This window comes from Mauremys mutica, unplaced genomic scaffold, assembly GCF_020497125.1.
Source record: "Mauremys mutica isolate MM-2020 ecotype Southern unplaced genomic scaffold, ASM2049712v1 000363F_np12_subseq_1:178050_obj, whole genome shotgun sequence".
Taxonomy (NCBI): Eukaryota; Metazoa; Chordata; order Testudines; family Geoemydidae; genus Mauremys; species Mauremys mutica.
Window position 1 is genome coordinate 2,775 of NW_025422924.1, and position 18,886 is coordinate 21,660.

Here is an 18,886-nt window from a genome sequence, read left to right on the forward strand (position 1 = left end):
CTCTCTCAGTCCTCAAAGAGAGACCTGGAGAAGGAGACTTGCTGAAGCAAAGCCACAGGGGTCTCTGAGGTTTCCCTGGCCCCTCGCCCCTGTCCTGCCTGGCTGATGTCAGCATCTCTCTGTGAGGTCACCACCTCCCCACCACCTTGGACCAATAATCTGAGGTCCTGCAAAAGGCCTTTGTGATGTCACTGCCACACCCCTCCCTTGCTGGGCTAATGTCCTGCCCCTGGCCAGGCACTTTGGAGGTTTGAGCTACTCCCTGTGGATCACCCCACTCAAGGAGCGTTCGTTCTAGGCAGAACTGACACCAACTTGTCTGGGGTGTTCCCTGGAAGCAGAGCACAAGATTGAAATACGGGCAGCATAGAGCCAATATTCATAACGTCAACTACAAAAATGATACACATCTAGAGATCGCATCATTATAATCAGCCAATCAGAACCTCTCCATAGACCCCTTACACGACAACCTTTCTACAATATTGGCTGCAAATATAGAACAGTGGTCACAACGGTGATCTATACAGTTACAGATTATGTCAATAACATTACAAGAAGTGACACGGCATCAGTGAGACTGATACTGGAATAGCCTCCAGTTTTGATGTCCTCATGTGAAAAAGATGTGAAATTGGAGCTGGGGCAGCAAAGAGCCACCAAATGTTATGAGGGCTGGAGAAAAATGCCTTCTAGTGAGCTACTGAAAGAGCTCAACCTGTTTAGCTGATCAAAAGAAGATTGAAAGGTGACTTCATTGAAGTGATGAAGTGGCTTAATGGAGAGAAAAGATTGGGTATTAAAGGGCTCTTGAATCGAGCAGAGAAAGGCATAACAAGACCCAGTGGCTGGAAGGTGAAAAGAGAGAAATTCATATTACAAATAAGGCACAAACATTCAACAGCGAGGATGATTCACCACAGGAACAAGCTACCAAGGAAAGTGGTGGATTCGCCATCTCTTGATGTCGTTTAATGAAGACTAGATGCCTTTCTGGAATGTGTTTGCCCCAAAAGTAGCTATGGTGTCCTACAGGAGTTCTGTGATATGCAGGGGGTCAGATTAGATGCTCTAATGGTCTCTTCTGGCCATAAAGTCGACTAATTTCTGAAAAACTGAGTGTAGCTTTGGGAGCAGCGTCTGATGATTCCCTGTCTAGCCGGCTTGCTGCCTAGAACGAACGATCCTTGAGTGGGGTGAGCCACAGGGACACACACACACACACACACAGTCCCCCCAACACACCCCCAGGGCTCCCTGCATCCAGATCACTTCCCCACCTGGGCTGTACTGAGACATCAGGAGCAGCTGCTCTCCTGCCCTCCCCTTACATAGCCTGCAGGGAAAGTGACCTGGGTGCAGGAAGCCCTGACGTCGCTCCTTGCTCCCCTCTCCCAGCCCCCCAGGGCTGTGTGGGGCGGGGCAGCAGCAGTCCAGTGGGGGTGCGAGCAGCAATGCCAGCTGCTTTGTGCATCCAGGTCAGGTTCCCACTTGGGTGCAGGGGGGGGATGCCGGGGTTAGAGGCAAAGGGGGCACAGTGCAGGGGCTGGGGGCTCAGGAGGGGGCAGGGGTTGGGAGGGGTAGAAGGGGTGGGGCAGGAGGGGGCAGAAGTTAGGAGTGAAGGGGTGCAGGAGGGGGAGCAGGTATTTGGAGTGAAGGGGGCACAGTGCAGGGGCTGGGGGGGAAGGGAGGGTGGGGAGCCCATGGGGGACAGAGGGAAGGGGGGGGTGCCACGCCCATGGGAGCCAGGGGCACCAAAATGCAAGTTCGCCCCAGGTGCCATTTCCCCAAGGCCGGCCCTGCCCACATCCCATCCAAACACTCAGTAGGAAGGGAGGGAGCTCCAGCCGAGGTGTCAATCATCATCTGTAGGAAGCCAGGAGTGAGATCTGCTGGGGACTGTCCTGAGCTCACAGAGTCTGTGTGGGGAATCCCAGCCGGTTCTCTCAGGCACTTACAGTTTCTGGGTTGGTTTAATGTTTCCTCACCTGGGCAGGGACTTCCCAGGATCTCGCTTTCCTCTGAACCAGGGAGATCCAGGACCCACGGCTCTTCCCCTCGTTCCAGCTTGGAGATCACAGAGGGTTGGGAAACTGGAAACCCTGCTCAAGGGAAAGAAAACAAGGGAGGCAGGAGGGTACTTTGCCCACCTCTGGTACAGATGGTGACTAAACTTAAACCTCTGCAAACCAGGAAATGAGAAGTTAATGTAAACGCCCCCCTCCAATGCAACCTTAACTTTGCCCCCAACCCTTAACCCTGTAGCTGGCCAGAACCAGTGAGAATGGTTCTGTGTGGGCCGTGCAAAGGTTAACAAACTGCCACAGGGACTCAGGTATTCAGCTCAATGCAGCAGTAACGGGATGAATTCTATGGTCTGTGGTATAAAGGACGTCAGAGTAGACGACCTAATAGTCACATCTGGCCTTCAAAGCTATGAACCTATAATCGATCCGAGGGAAGACTAAGAGAACGTGCCATTGTCTGTGCTGTGTTCACAGGTGGGAATCCCAGCACCTATCCGCATGCCTCCAGCTGTGTGCACTGGGCCAGCTGTAGCTGTGACTGGCTGACGGAGGGATGGGTTGCAGCAGCTGGGCAGAGCTGTGCCTGTGCTATGCAGAGAGGTGCATGTGAAACTTGGGGGGCAATTCTGCCTCATTTCTGTGCTGAGTGTTGTAGGCTTTGTCAGCAAAGGTGCCCAAGGGTATGTTCTTGCCATGGGGGCTGTCAGCACCCTGGTGGCGTATGTTCGAGTGACTTGTGGGGCTTAGTGAGGGGTAAGTGAAGGCAGCGACTCACAAGGGCAAGGGGGTAGTAACACTGTGCAAGTCTCGGCTGGCCTGTATGCAGGAGGTTCAGTACTGGAGAGCAGGCCAGGGGGAGGAAGCTTCTGTTTGCTATGACAGAGACGAGCCCGAATATTATCTTAGCAAAGAGAAGTTGTGAGACTTTCTGCTGTACTGCTCTATTCCCAGAGCGCTCTGTAACAGGGGAGAGGGCTAGTGTGGGTGTCTCTAGCATGTCGGGGTGTTGCTGAAACTGGACAGAGTGGAGGTGGCACTGGGGGAGTGGCATGAACCTTAACTCTGCATTTCCCCTTCTAAGAACCGAGGGGACGGGAATCCTTACCCAGCGAGGTCACATTCTCACAGTTCTCCTGCATGTCCTGCCAGTAGAGGGCTCTCTGAGTGGGGTCCAGCAGAGCCCCCTCTTCCCTGGTGAAATACACACCCACCTCCTCGAAGGTCACCGGCCCCTGAAAGAGCGAGAGTCCAACACTCAGCACCTGCTGCCCCACTCACAGCCCCACTATTCGTGGGGGAAAGCAGCCAATCAAATGGAAGCTCCGACAGAGAAACAGTCTGCAGGGTCCTATCCCCCCACTTCTAAGAGCAGCCAGGGGGCATCACGGTGAGCAGGGGCGGCTCTAGGCACCAGCAAAACAAGCTGGTGCCTAGGGCGGCAAAATCTAGGGGGTGGCAAAAGGCTGGGGCCCCAGCTCATCCTGCCGCTGCGAGCCGAGGAGCGGCCCGTCCCCTGCAGCCGGGGGGGGCGGCAGGCTGGGCCGGCGGACCTGCCGCAGTCATGCCTGCGGGAGGTCCACCGGAGCCCCGGGACGACTGGACCTGTCGCAGGCATGACTGCGGAGGGGGCGCTCGTCCCGCGGCTCGGCTGGACCTCCCGCAGGCATGACTGCGGCAGCTCAAGCGGAGCCGCCGGACCCGCGAACCGTACGCAGCCGCGGGAGGTCCAGCCGAGCCACGCGGGACCAGCGGTCCCTCTGCAGTCATGCCCGCGGGAGGTCCGCTGCTCCAGCGGCTCCGGGGCGCCTCCCGTGCATGACTGCTTGGGGCGGCCAAAAAGGTAGAGCCGCCCCTGACGGTGAGAGAACAAAGAGAGACCCCTTGTCTCTGCCTGCAGACTCATCACACCCCTACTAGCCAGAGGCTGATACAGCCCCATGGTAGAGAACCCAACACCCTCCCCACTGCCAGCAGCTGGATGTGAGGGGCCGGGACATCTTCCCTACACCTCCCTGTGGGTACCGCCTTTCCATGTCACACCAGCCTCTGACTAGCAGGCTGAGGGGTCAGCAGTGGAAATCTGGTCAGTTTTCCCAGCCCTGCCCAGGGGGTTGGTGTCTCTGTTTCCTGTTTCACAAATTAGGGAATTTTCTCCCCCAACACCCAAGTGTTTGTTCTGAGGATCTAGGCCCACGTTAAACAAGTCCCAGCAGGTTTGTCACACTCTGTCCCCCTCCCTTTCCTCACCCAGGGTATTCCCTGCCCCCTCCAGCCCTAACTCCCCAGAAGTTGCCACCTCTTCAGTATTTCCTGCCCCTCCCCCTCCAGCAGGAACCCACCAGCAACCCCCCAATAACCCCTACCTGAGCTGGCGCCACTGCAGCCGGAGAAGCCACCCCCCGGCCGGGCCCGGAGGGGTTAATGCCGGGCTCCCCACCCCCGCAGACCCCGCTGGGGAAGCAGCAGCTGCTCAGCTCCCGATGGAGGCAGCAGCGTCTGGTCTCTCCGGAGCTGCCCGGGGCTGAGGGTCCCGGTTCTTTGTTTTCCCTCCCGGCTCCTGCCTCCTTCCTCCCGGCGCCTCCCCAGCTTCCAGCAACTCCCCCCCCCGGGCTGCAGCGGCTGGGATCCAGCTGACACGCTCTGCTGAGCCGGGCACTGCACGGGCTGGGGGAGCTGCTGCTCCACCAGCTTCCCCGCGTGTCCCACCCCCCTGCGTGGGGCCCAGGGGCGGGGCCAGGCTCGGGGAGGAGCCGCCCCTTCCTGCCCCCCGGCCCGGCCCCCGCCCCTTTGTGCGGCAGCGGGGCCATGGCCAGGGCCGAGAGCGCAGCGCGTGGGGCGGGGTCACGCGTGGGGCGGACACGCTCCTGCCAGGGGCGGGGTCGGGGCTGGGGATTGGGCGGGGAGCGGTTATTACGTGGGGGTCACAAGCCCCCCCCCCCCCCCCAGCTCTGCCGCTCCCCGCGAAAAGGCCGGGGGGGCGGGTCTGAGAGGCACCGGCTGGGAGAGGGGCCGGGGCCGGGGGAAAGGATGAGCGGTGGGGGGAGGGTCAGGCTGGCCCGGGGGACCCCCCTTACCTGGGCAGGAGAGGGCGGAAGCGGCCCCGGGGCAGGCTGGGAGATGTAGTTCCTGACTCTCCCTGGACCGGAAGTGACGTTGAGTGGAGAGACCAAGCCGAGCTGCAAACGCGCACGGGCCGCTGCGGCTCTGCCTCGCTCGCGCGGCGCCGTTGGAGCCTCTCCCGGGGCCGTTGGAGGGTCGGTGCCGTTGGTGCATGGCCGGCGGGGGTAAGACCGGGCTGGGCGGGAAATGTCGGTGCAGCCCGGACATGGCGGGCGGGGGGGGGCGGGCGGGTGACCCCCGAGGAGTGGGGAGAGAAAGGGGGGGGGCTGAGATCCCCTCGGATTTACCGCTGCCCCCTCCCGTGGGGACCCCCCTCCTCCCCCGTCCTGCCCCCTTTCTCCCTAGAGAGCCACGAGCAGCGCCCAGGGTGACCCCCCCTCCCCCAACCCCTGAGAAGTTCCCTGTCCCCCCCCCCCCCCGATTGTGCCCCATTTTCTCTCCCCTTCGCCAGTGGCCAGTTCAGGTCTCAGGTTTGGGGGGTTTCCCCCATTTCCACCTGCAGGGATTTGTCCTTGTGCGGGTGGGAAATGGTTCCCCCCAGTGATTCCTGAGCTGGGCAGAGGGTGAATGGGCAGAGGCTGGGGGGGCCCTGAGACAGGGACACCTCTGGGCTGGGCTGGGGGGGCCACTCTCTGCTGGCAACGGGGCCTGGGAAGGGCCAGGAAGGGGAGGGAGGAGCCAGTGTCCCCCATGGAGCCGGCCCAGCCCCAGGTTTCCCCTCCCAGCTACTTCCCTTCCCCCACCCTGCCCAGCCCAGCAGCCCCCCACCTGCTAGTCACATTCCCAGACCCCACTGCCAGCCCCTCCCCACTGATAGTGACTTTCTGACTCTAGCCCCACTCCTGTCCCCTGTGAAAGCCACATCACCCAGGGCTCCCTGCCGGCCATGTGAGTGTGAGGCAAGAAGAATCCATCCCATTCTGTTGTTGATTCAATATCCCTGTATAATCCCCTCCAATTTCCCATCTTTTCTCTTGAATGGTGACATAAAATGTTGATGCTTGTCCCTTATATTGGCAAATATTTAGTTTGTGCCCCATTTTCTCCTCAGTTCTGAAATACTGAGATCTAATGCTCAAAAATCTTCCCTCTTTTCTCTCCAGGTGTGTGACTGAGATCAGGGCTCTTATCGTACTGAGCGTGGCCCTGTTCTGACCGCTGCTGCAGAGACCCCAACTGAGATCTGGGCCCTGTTATGCCAGGCGCTGAAGAGACCCCAGGTGAGATCAGACCCCACTGTTGTGCCAGGTAAAACTGAGACCTGGACCAAGATCACGGCCCCCCTTGTGCCAGGCAGCAGACGACTGCGACCCAAACCACCGCCTCTATTGTGCTGGGCGCTTCAGAGACCTCAACTGAGATCTGTGTCCCCGTTGGGTCTGGCATTGCATTGACTCTAACAAAGATCACACCACACCACTGTACTGGGCACTGCACAGACCCTGACAGAGATCCTGGCCCCGCATTTTGCCAGTTGCTGCAGGGGCCCTAAACAAAATCCGGGATCCTGTAATGCTGGGAGCTGCAGAGTCCCCGACTGAGGTCAGGCCCCTGTTGCGCAGGGCTCTGCACAAACACCGAGATCAGGGTCCCCATTGTGACAGGTGCGGAACAGACACCAAGGGTATCTCTACCCTGCCACTAAAACCCCCCCAGCTGGTCCATGCCAGGTGACTCAGGCTCACAGGGCTCAGATAAAGGGGCTGTTTAATTGCAGTGTAGATGTCTGGGCTTGGGCTGGGGCCAGGCTGTAGGACCCTGCGAGGTGGGAGGGTGCCAGACCTTGGGCTGCAGCCCCAGCCGGAACTTCTACACAACAATTAAACAGCCCCACAGCCTGAGCCGTGTGAGCCCAAGTCAGTGGGCACGGGCCAGCTGCCAGTGTCTAACAAGTTTGCATGGAGAATTTGGGGCAAAACTGGGAACTGAACCCAGATTGTTTGAATTCTTGCCTCCCCCCTTAACCCCAAGCCCAGCGTGTGTGTGTACAGCGTTGTTTTGGTCAGTGTTTGCCTTGCATTGGCTTCCAAGGGAGGCTGTGGAATTTCCTTCATTGGAGGTCTTTAAGACCAGGTTAGAGATACACCATCTGTATCCCTAGACATTCCCAGACTGGTGTATCTCTGGGATGGAGGGGAGCCCGGGGGGAAGCTTTCTCCAGCTGTATGTTGTGTTTTTATATGTATATATTGCATCGCATCCTAGAAATGTAGGGCTAGATAGGACCTCAAGATGTCATCAAGTCCAGCTCTCTCTGCCGAGGCAGGACCAAGTATCTGTAGATTATCTCTGACAGAGCTTTGTCCTACTTGTTCTTAAAAACTTCCAGGGACAGAGACTCCCCAGCCCCCCTTGTAAGACTATTCCCGAGCTGAACTGCCTTAGCTCTGGGGACACCCACACAGACTGTAGTGGTGAGCAGCTCTGGAGAGAGAGGAGACCCCAGTGAGTGGGCAGCTGGGTAAAGAGACTGAAGTTGGGAGGAGAAACACTGATGTGTCCAAGGTCACCCAGGCTGTCCGTGACCGAGCTAGAAATAGGTTCTAGTGCCACCGTACTGCTGTTTCTGAAGGTCTCTGCCACCCTGGTGTTTTAGGCACTGGTGCAAACCCTTAGTACAGATAGAATTTACACTAGTGCACTCTGATTGGCACTGGTGCACCATGTCCCAGTTTGAAGGTTTGAGGTGGGGGCTGGGGGAAGTGACCTCACAGAGGCCTGGGGCTGGCTGACCAGTGCAGCTGGGAAGGGAGGGGCAGCAGTGAGTGCTGGAGGTATGAGCCAGGAGCACAGCCCCACAGGGCTGGACACTGACTTCTCCTGACCCAGGGGACACCCCTAGCGAGGTGGTTTGTCCATGGATGCACAGGCCGTCTTGGCAGGGCAGCTCAGCTGCAGTCCCTGCACACCTCTTCCTGCAGCCTAATACAGTGTGCTCGGGGGCCTTTCCAAGCTGCGGGTGACGGGGCTCTGGAGCTAACAGGGTCTGTTCCTGGCTCTGTCACAGACCTGTTTCGTGACCGTGGGGAAGTCACAGTCCCTCTCTCTGTAACGCTGTCTTCAGTGACTCGAGAGCACGAGCACCAGCCTCGGGCAGACTGGTAAGAAGCAGGGCACAAACCCCAAATTGGGTGTGAGGTCTGTATGGAGATTTCACCAGCCTAGAATCCAGTGTAAACGCTTCAGGCTCTGTAACAGCATTAACATGGAATCACAGACAGTCCTCTTGGGTGATCCCATATATCTCACCACGCAGGTGAGCTCACCTTTGTGACAGATGGTCCCTTACTCCAGGGATTCTCAACTTTTTTCTTTCGGGCCCCCCCCAACATGCTATAAAAACTCCACTGGTTTTCTGCATATAAAAGCCAGGGCTGGCATTAGGGGGCAGCAAGCAGGGCAACTGCCTGGGGCCCCATGCCACAGGGGCCCCCACAAAGCTTCATTGCTTAGGCTTTGGCTTCAGGCCTGATGGTGGGGCTCAGGGCCCTGGACTTCAGCCCCATGCGCTGGGACTTCAGCTTTCTGCCCTGGGCCTCAGCTTGCTTGGCAGCCCCCTGAAAGCTGCTCACGGCCCCCCAGGGGGTCCCAGACCCCTGGTTGAGAACCACTGCCTTACCCCACGAATCACAGCAATGTTCAGGTTACTGCCAGTCCCAAAGGACCAGTCACTTCCTTAGGTCAATTGAATCTTAGATCTTCCAACAAAGACAACACTTGTAGCCAGTCCTGTCATAACCTGTGTTAAGACTTATTTAAAAGGAAATTAGAGTTGTTTACAAAGTTAAAGCAGGTAATCCTATAGATGCAGACGAGTTGCAGTCCTAAATTTCAAAGGTAATAGAAGCTTCTGTTATAAGCAAGCTCTATATCTTCCTTAGGACTAACCCCGTCTAAGCAGCTGGGGATCTCTTGCTTATGCCTAGAAACTTTGCCCCCCAGAGTCCAAGCAACATACAGATAATCAGTTCCTTCTGCATGGGGTTTTTTATCCCCTTCCTGCCATGTGCTCTGAGCTGGAAACTCAGCTAATGGGAAGTCAAGAGCACAACAACAGTTTTTTTTGTCTTCGTTAACATACCATAATAGTCTCTCTGATGTTGATGGGGACCTTTCCTGCCAGGCAGGGTGTAATGCATTCTGTTGCCAATCAGCACTTCACCTAGGTAAAGTCTCTCTCCTGTCTGGTGATTTACGAGCCACAGAGGCTCACAGTGCAACTAGTCAGATGTTAACCCAGGCAGCAACTCACAAGCATTCAATGAAGTCTAAACACATTCTTATGTTCACAGTCTGTATGAGGAGTATCTACTCATTTGGACTCACTGGGGAGCCACAGAAAGGAACAAGATGTGCTGAGGCAAGAAGGCCCTGTCTCAGAGCCCCCGGGGTCACACTTGCCAAAGGTTAAAACTAGTCCCAGCCCATGAAGGGGGCACTGCCAGGAGAGACTGGATAAAGGCTGGAGCATCCAACAACTTAGTTAACCTGAGAGAGCTGCCTTGGGGACAATGACAGGGCGAATCCCCAGAGGGACTCCTTTGATTCTGCTCGTCTCTGGGCTTTGGTTCATAGAATCGCAGAACTGGAAGGGACCTCGAGAGGTAGCTAGTCCAGTCCTCTGCCCTCAAGGCAGGACGAAGTATTATCTAGACCAGGAGTGGCCAACCTGAGCCTGAGAAGGAGCCAGAGTTTACCAATGTACATTGCCAAAGAATCACAGTAATATGTCAGCAGCCCCCCATCAGCTCCCACCCATGGGAAGCCACAATAATCAGAACCTCCCCCTCCCTCCCCGCACCTCCCGATCAGCTGTTCACACTATGCAAGACACTGGGCGGGGGGTGGGGGTGGGGAATGGAGCAAGGGCATTGCAGGCTCAGGGAAGGGGTGGAGTGAGGGCAGGGCCTGTAGCTGAGTAGTGAGCACACCCAGCACAGTGGAACGTTGGTGCCTGTAGCTCCAACCCCGGAGTTGGTGCCTATACAAGGAGCCGCATATTAAATTCTAAAGAGCCACATGTTGGCCACCCCTGATCTAGACCATCCCTGAGAGGTGTTTGTCCAGCCTGGTCTTAAAAATCCCCAACGATGGAGATTCCACAACCTCCCTAGGCAATTTATTCCAGTGCTTAACCACTCTGCCAGTTAGGGAGTTTTTCCTAATGTCCAACCTAAACCTTCCTTGCTGCAATTTAAGCCCATTGCTTTTTGTCCTGTCCAGAACTTAAGAACAATGTTTCTCCCTCCTCCTTGAAACAAAATGTTATGTGCTTGAAAGCTGATCATATCTTCTCCAGACTAAACAAACGCATTTTTTTCAGTCTCCCTCATAGGTCATGTTCTCTAGACCTTTAATCATTTTTGTCGCTCTTCTCTGGACTTTCTCCAATTTGTCCACATCTTTCCTGAAATGTGGCACCCAGAACTGGACACAATACTCCAGTTGAGACCTAATCAGTGCGGAGTGGAGCGGAAGAATTACTTCTTGTGTCTTGCTTGCAATACTCCTGCTAATACAGCTCAGAATTATACTTGCTTTTTTTGCAACATTGTAACACTGTTGACTCATATTTAGCTTGTGATCCACTGCGACTCCCAGACCCGTTTCTGCAGTGCTCCTTCCTAGGCAGTCATTTCCTGTCTTGTATGTGTGCAACTGATTGTTCCTTCCTAAGTGGAGTACTTTGGATTTGTCTTTCTTTAATTTCATCCTCTTTACTTCAGACCATTTCTCCAGTTTGTCCAGATAATTTTGAATTTTAATTCTATCCTCCAAAGCACTTGCAACCCCTCCCAGCTTGGTATCGTCCACAAACTTTATAAGTGTAACAGAGGTACTGGGAGGGTTTCACCATGTGTCAGAGGGTTACAGCCTGGTGGGAGGGGGCTAGGCCTGTACTGGAATAAGGTCACTCTGTGCTTCACAGTATGCAGAACCGGGAATGTCCATTAGCAGGGAAAATGCTGGGGGGAATCGACATGTGGAAAGGACAGAAACCCTGTCTGAATTCTCTCACATTGCCCTTCTCGCCTTGGCAGGCTACAGCATAACATCCACGTTTCGCCCCAAATCATCCCCTCCTCCCAGCAGGAAGGAAATGGCTGCAATGGAGCTGGCTCAGGTAAGGGATTCTCAGGGATGGGTTCTGCTTGGAGGGAGAGGAGCAGTAAATGTACAGGAGGGTGGGATCTGCTAGAAGTAGTGGGAGGCAGGAACTATCTAGGGTATGGAATGGGAGGGGACAGGATGTGCAAACCTGCTGAGACTTGTGTATTCTAGGGTGTGATGGGTTGTCGCCCCAGGGTGCAGTCTGGGGGGCTTCTGGGAACCGCTGTGCCCTCTAACCCTCAAGCTGGGCTGGCCCTTCTCTCGCTGCTTTGCTGGAGATTCAGCCAGCCTCTCCAGGCCCTGTTATCACCCAACATGACAGCAGGTGGCGCCATACACCCAACTAAGCTACCTGAGTGCTTTACCTAAGCCACTCAAGGACAGATAGACGACAACAGCCAATTTCCCAGCGATAAGTGATAGCAAACAGATCAAAGCAGATTACTTAGCAAATAACCAAAAACTCAAACTAAGCCTAACATACTGTCTGGATAGAATTTGAATTAGCAATTTCTCACCCTGACTGATGATAGAAGCAGTCCACCAAGTTTCCATACACAAGCTAGAAATCTCATGTTCAGATCTGGCCCTGCGGGAGCTTTGGGGGCTGGCGCTGGGGAAAGTGGGGGACTGTCTGAAGTTGGCTGCTTGGGATGTGGGTGAGGCCCCGGGGAGCTGGGGGTTGGGCTGCACCCTTGTCACTGCAGCCTGGGGCTCTGCGTTTGCTCTGGAAAAGCTGCTCCCTGTTTCACCAGCTCCTCTCAGTCTGAGTCCCAGGGACCCTGCACAGGCATCTGCAGGGCAGGATGGGCCCTGAAATCTGGCAGCTGGGAGGTTTGCAGCAGTTTCTAACCCTCCCTCCCTTGCTTCTTCCAGGAGGCACCACAAAAGCATCTGGCCCCTCTGGGAAAAGAGAGAGAAGCAGCCAAAGCCGAGGAGGAGCGGCAGAGCGAGGAGCTGCTGGTAGGTGCCCAGAGCCCCCCTGCCACTTAGGTTTGCCTGGCATAAGAATGACCTGGTGAGTGCAGGGCCCACCCTGCCAGCCTCAGCCAGGGACCCATCCCCGCTGGAGCCCTTAGGATGCAGGAGGCTGCTGGGCAGGAGAGGGTCAGTCTGTGTTAGCTCATGGCCCTTGCCCATGGGCTGTCTGGACGTCACAGTGACCAGGGATCCTTTCTAGCTCCTGGGGGGATGGGGAGGAAGGAGATGAAATGTGGGCTGCAGAGATGGAGGATTTGGCTCAGGGCACGTTGATGAGGTTTTGGGGAGAAGTGTCCCTCCTGTAGGTGATGTACAGCTCACCCCGGTCCTCATCCCTCCTCCCTTCCCGGGATAAATGAACTTCCCATCCCCCACCGCAAGAGATCTTGTGTTCTGGTAAATAACTCTGCCACCCGCCCCCAGGTGCATTTATGATTTTCCCCAGTTACCGAGCAGATGAATTTCAATGTTGATAAATGCAAAATAGTGCACATTGGAAAAGATAATATCAAATGCACATAAAATGATGAGGTCTAAATTAGCTGTTACCGCTCAAGAAAGAGATTTTGGAGTCACTGTGGATAGTTCTCTGGAAACAGCCACTCAATCTGCAGCAGCAGTCAAAAAAGCAAACAGAATATTGGGAATCATTAGGAAAGGGATAGACAATAAAACAGAAAATATCCTATTGCCTCTATATAAATCCATGGTATGTCCACATCTTGAATACTGTGTGCAGATCTGGTCGCCCCATCTCAAAAAAGATATATTGGAATTGGAAAAGGTTCAGGGAAGGTCAGCAAAAATGAGAAAGGATATGGAACAGCTTCCGTATGAGGCGAGATTAATAAGACTGAAGCTATGGCTACACTCCGCAGCTTTTAGCCACACGACTGTGCCGCTACAGCCGTTCTGCTGCCAGGCGCGCAGTGTAGCTTCTCTTTGTTGGCAGGAGGGAAGTGCCAGTGTAGACAAAGCCTGAGACTGTTCACCTTGGAGAAGAGACGACTAAGGGGGGATATGGTAGAGGTCTATAAAATCATGACTTGTGTGGCGAAAGTAAATAAGGAAGTGTTATTTCCTCCTCTTAACACAAGAACTAGGGGTCATCCAGTGAAATGAATAGGCAGCAGGTTTAAAACAAACAAAAGGAAGTATTTCTTCACCCAACACACAGTCAACCTGTGGAACCCCTTGCCAGGGGATGCTGTGAAGGCCAAGACACTAACAGGGTTCTAAAAAGAACTAGAGAAGTGCATGGAGGACAGGTCCCTTAGGGGCTATTAGCCAGGATGAGCGGGATGGTGTCCCTAGCCTCTGTTTGCCAGAAGCTGGGAATAGGTGACAGAGGATGGGTCACTTGATGATTCCCTGTTCTGTTCATTCCCTCTGGGGCACCTGGCATTGGCCACTGTCAGAAGACAGGATACTGGGCTAGATGGGCCTTTGGTCTAACCTAGTCTGGACATTCTTATGTTCTATGTTCCCCTGTTACTGAGCCGCCCTCTCCCTGTTGCAGAAACAGACGGAAGCCGAGAGGCAGAAGATCGTCTGGGAGTGGCAGGAGCTGCGAGGGTTTCTGGAGGAGCAGGAGCAGCGGCTGCTGGCCCGGCTGGAGGAGCTAGAGAGAGCCATTGTCCAGAGAAGGGATGAGGGCGTCTGCAGCCTGTCCTGGGAGATTTCCCTGCTCAGCGAGAGGGGAGGAGAGAAGGGGCAGCAGCCGCTGAGCCAACCACTGCAGGTCAGGCTGTCATTGCAATGATCATACGCAGCGTTTCTCTAGGCGCGTCTGAGCCCTAGACCCCAAAGCTCTTTACAGAGAGGGGTCAGGGGCATTATCCCTATGGGACAAATGGGGAAAGTGAGGCAGAGGGAGGGGCAGAGCCCTGCCCAAGGTCACCCAGTGAGTCTGGCAGCGGTGCCAGGGATGGGCCCTGGGAGTCCTGGATGCTGCAGCCCCAAGACCTTCTCTCCTGGAAATGTCTCTCTGCATTTGCTCTTGGAGGGTGAAATCCCCTCCCCCACCACGCTGAGGTCCCGAGTTAGGCCCAAGGCCCCTGTCACTGCAGGTTAATGGGTTTAGTGGGGCCAGGGGCCTTCTGGGTCTCTCAGCACTGGGGGGAATTTGATTCTCAATGCAGAGAAATATCTTCTGCCTGTAAAGTGCCCCGGGAGAAGATTTCCACAGTGGGACCTAGTATCAGAGGGGTAGCCGTGTTAGTCTGGTTCTGTAAAAGCAGCAAAGAATCCTGTGGCACCGTATAGACTAACAGACGTTTTGCAGCATGAGCTTTTCACCCACGAAAGCTCATGCTGCAAAACGTCTCTTAGTCTATAAGGTGCCACAGGATTCTTTGCTGCTTTTACAGTGGGACCTGCCCGCAGGGATTGCTGGGGCTGGTAGTGGGGCAGCAGCTCTGGGAATGTAAACCTGAAATTCCCCTACTGCCCGAGGCCTCAATGGTGACCCCTGCAGAGCAGGAGGCCTCCCCACCCAGGGACACTCCCCCTGACGGCCTCCTCTTTCTCTCCTTTGTAGGGTGCTGGGAGCACTGGGGGCAGGTAAGTTCTGGGCTCCATTTCGCTCCCCCTCATGGGCCGTTAGGTTTGATACCTGCACTGAATAGGAAGCTGCCCCCTGCCCTGGGAGCGTGTGATTCTGTCTCCCCTAGTGGCTGACTCGGGTAGGAGACGAGCCGGTTACTGTCTGGTCGCTCATGGGGTCACAGCAGGGCTGCTAGACCCAGGGCCGATGGGACAGACCAGGCCTGTCTCCTGGACTGACGTGGCCGCGTCACGTACTCAGAGAGCGCAGAATCTCAGCTTTCACATTTGTTAAAGTGAGTTGCCGGCCCTCAGCACCTCCCCAGTGTAAACGGAGACAGTGTTGCCTTGCTGGGGCTGCCAGCAGCCTGAAGCCGTAGCTCTGAGAGCGTGAACTCTCCTGTCCCCTGTTAATGTCATCGGGGTGTCAACTGAAATGGCAGGAGTGTTTCCTGGCTGATCACTCGAGCAGATGGAATGGGGAGAGGGCGGGAGTGAAGCCTTTGTGGGGTGGGAATAGGGGGTTGCTGTAGGGAGGGAAGAACAGAGGAGAGACACAAGGACAAGGAAGCGAGAGAGAAATGGAGAAAGGAGGGTGGGAAAGGCAGGGAAGAACCAGCAGGGGCCCTACAGGTTGTCCGGGAAGGGGCTGTTTTCCTCCTGAGTGTGACAGACAAAGACTTGGCAAAATACTAAGAACTAAAACTTTATTTCCCATACGAAGGGCAGATTCCCCCCTTGTTCTTCGTATGTGGGTGTCCCATGGAGAGCAGTGGGTGTTCTGCTGTGAATGGAGCAGGGCACAGAGTCCTAACCTGATGCACTGGCCACTGGCCGTAACGGACAGGGCAGTGTGGCCCTCTCTGCCAAATGAGCTGGACGTCCCAGGGTTACTGCTTCAGCTGAAGGGTTCGGGGGTTTTGGCATTAAAGGGCCCACGTTCATTCCCTGCTGGAGCCCTGGGCTCTGTGGTCACTGTCAGCATGTAGGACCTGCCCACTCTTTGGTCTGTGTTTCCTCCCTTTCCACATAATCCCCATGCTGGTGCCCCTTGTTCCTGCAGTAAACCAGCGTAGGGGGTGGCTCTGCCCCCCACAGAACCAGAGCGTCCCTGAGAAAGCCCCTGAACAATGTCTCTGTTCCTTGCTCTAGTGTCTCCCCACTTCCCGTCTCTCTGGGGAGCACAGGGCTGAGGTGACTCACCCTGACATTGACTATCTCAGGCTACAAAGCTCAGATCCAGGTTTTGTGAAGTTTGGGGGTTGCTGGGCTCAGGCCTATTTCTCACCCCTCCTTTCCCCAGCAGGGAGGATGGGACGTTTCGGAAGCCAGAGCCGTCGTTTGCGGAGCTGGAGAAGAGACTCAGCGATTTCTCTCTGCAAAGTGCCATGCTGCAGGAGGTGCTGCTGGGATTCAAAGGTGAGTTGGAGTCTGGGGGTGGCGTCTCCTCTGGTTAGAGCGACCCTGACCCTGGGGAGGAGTCGAGGACTCTGGTGATGTCACTGATCCTGGGCTCCATCTCACAGCCCAGCTCAGCCCCGTGGGGCTGGCTCTGTCTGCAGCGGCTGCGTTATCGGCCTCTGATCTCTGTCACCATCTCGTCGTTAACAGCAGTTCCATTAATAAGCAATGGGGGGTTCTCCATGAATGTGAGGGCCTGAATTCTCACCTCTCCCATCTTCTCCTTCCCCTAGAGACGCTGCAACGGGAGCTGGGGAGCGACACAGGTACGTGTCTGTCTCTGACTGGCCAAGGGGAGATTTCAGCCCAATAACCACGTTAACGACAGGGGATTGCAGCCTCCAGCAGCTGGAAGCTGTGTAACAATGGGAAGCGATGTTACTTTGTTCTTGCACCACTATATTTTCAACTGACTTGTCTCAAATACTTTAGCTCAGGGATCAGCAACCTTTGGCACACGGCTCACCAGGGTAAGCATCCTAGCAGGCCGGGCCGGTTTGTTTACCTGCGATGTTGGCAGGTTTGCCCAATCGCGGCTCCCACTAGCCACAGTTTGTCGCTCCAGACCAATGGAGGCAGCGGGATGTGGCAGGCAGCACATCCTTCAGCCTGCGCCGCTTTCTGCATCCCCCATTGGCCTGCGACGGCAGACCACGGCCAGTGGGAGCTGCAATCGGCCGACCCGTGGACGTGGCAAGTAAAGAAACTGGCCCGGCCCACCAGGGTATGTGGATTGGAGTTTCCCCAAGGTCCTTTAAGTGTTTCTTGATTGGGCACTTGATTTGCCAATTCCTTTCTGAAGAAGCTGACCTAATGCTTTACTAAGGCTACTTCAGAATCAAAATACATCGATGTACAAGAACGTAGCCAATATTCATAACTTTAACTGCAAAAATGATATACCCACACAGGTAGTATCATCAGCAGCAGCAGCAAATTATAACCTTTTCATAGGCACCTTACACGACAACTTTTGTACAACATTTACTGCAAATATATAAGTGGTTGCACCAATGAACCAGACAGTCAGAGGTTATATTAATAACATCACAGCCAGGGCTGGTGTTAGGGGGTAGCAAACAGGGCAACTTCCTGGGTCCCCAGACCCCCACAAAGCTACATTGCTTCGGCTTCAGCCCTGGGGGTGGCGCTCAGGGGCCCAGACTTCAGCCCCATGCGCTGGGCCTCAGCGAGTCTAATGCTGGCCTTGCTTGGCAGCCCCCGGAAAGCTGCTCACGGCCCCCCCAGGGGGCCCCAGACCGCTGGTTGAGAACCCCTGCCTTACCCCACGAGTCACAGCAACGTTCAGGTTACTGCCAGGCCCAAAGGACCAGTCACTTCCTTAGGTCAAATGACTCTTAGATCTCCCAACAAGTTCTGTCACAACCTGTATTAAGATTTATTTGAAAGGAAATGAGAGTTGTTTACAAAGTTAAAGCAGTGTGACAAAGCTCTGTCCTTGTCTCCATGGGCCCTGCATTTCCTGGTGGATTTCGCTAGCCTCAGAGGCTCACTGTGACCCTCCACGTAGCCCTTCTCTCTAGGGGCAAGGGTCACAGCCCACTGAGCCATTTTCATCGTAAGCCAGCGAGGGAGGGGAGGCAAAGCTCCCCTCCCTTGCACAGTCTCTGTTGTCTCCCAGTCTCAGTGATTAATCAGGGGAGCAAAGGGGGGAGCCCAGGACCCCCCTCTATTCTAGGCTCCAGCCCAGGGACCCTAATAGTATCAGCTGTGGTATCTGACCTTTTAGAAACAGGACACATACAATTCCCTGTTCTACTTCCCCACAGCACCCCCACTTCCTCAGGCTCCACTTCACCCTTACCTCAGGGCTTCCTTCCTTGTATCTGATCTGGTGTGTACTGATCAGTCGCTCCCACAGCTCCTGTTCTGCACACCCACCTGCCTAACTGGGAGCTCTTTAACTAGTTTCAGCCAGCCCCTGATTGGCTTCAGGGGTCCCAATCAACCTAGCTGTCTCCACGGCTTTCTGGAAGGATGTTAATTGGCCCCAGGTGTCTTGATTAACCTGGAGCAGCTGTCATTTGGTTACCATGGTAACAGGGATTTGTTTAGCCTGGGGCTAACATACCTGTTTCTCACTACTTTCCTATAGCCATCTTGCCTTGCCCTGTCACAGCAGCTAATCATCCAGATGCAGACAAATTACAGTCTTACATTTCAAAAGGTAATAGAAACTTCTATAATAAGCAAGCTCTGCATATTCTTTAGGACTAACCCCGGCTAAGCAGCTGGGGATCTCGTGCTTATGCCTAAGAACTTTGCCCCCCAGAGTCCAAGCAGCATACAGATCATCAGTTCCTTCTGCATTGGGGTTTTTCATCCCCTTCCTGCCATGTGCTCTGAGCTGCAAACTCAGCTAATGGGAAGTCAAGAGCACAACACCAGCCTTGTGTCTTCTTTAACATCCCATAATAGTCTCTCTGGTGTGGATGGACCTTTCCTGCCAGGCAGGGTGTAATGCATTTGTCTGTCAATCAGCACTTCACCTAGGTAAAGTCTCTCTCTTGTCTGGTGATTTACAGAGCCACAGAGGCTCACAGTGCAGCTAGTCAGATGTTAACCCAGGCAGCAACTCAGTAAAGCATTCAGTAAAGTCTAAACATGTTCTTATAATGCTA

General features: G+C 54.9%; 1 long non-coding RNA gene across 1 annotated transcript; it reads left to right on the forward strand.

Moving 5' to 3' along the window:
- The first annotated feature begins 6,313 nt into the window (after positions 1 to 6,313).
- Positions 6,314 to 12,177, forward strand: LOC123357186. Its single transcript, XR_006575513.1, has 3 exons — positions 6,314 to 6,367; positions 11,189 to 11,271; positions 12,135 to 12,177. It is a non-coding gene; the product is annotated as an uncharacterized LOC123357186 (long non-coding RNA).
- The last annotated feature ends 6,709 nt before the right edge of the window (positions 12,178 to 18,886 follow it).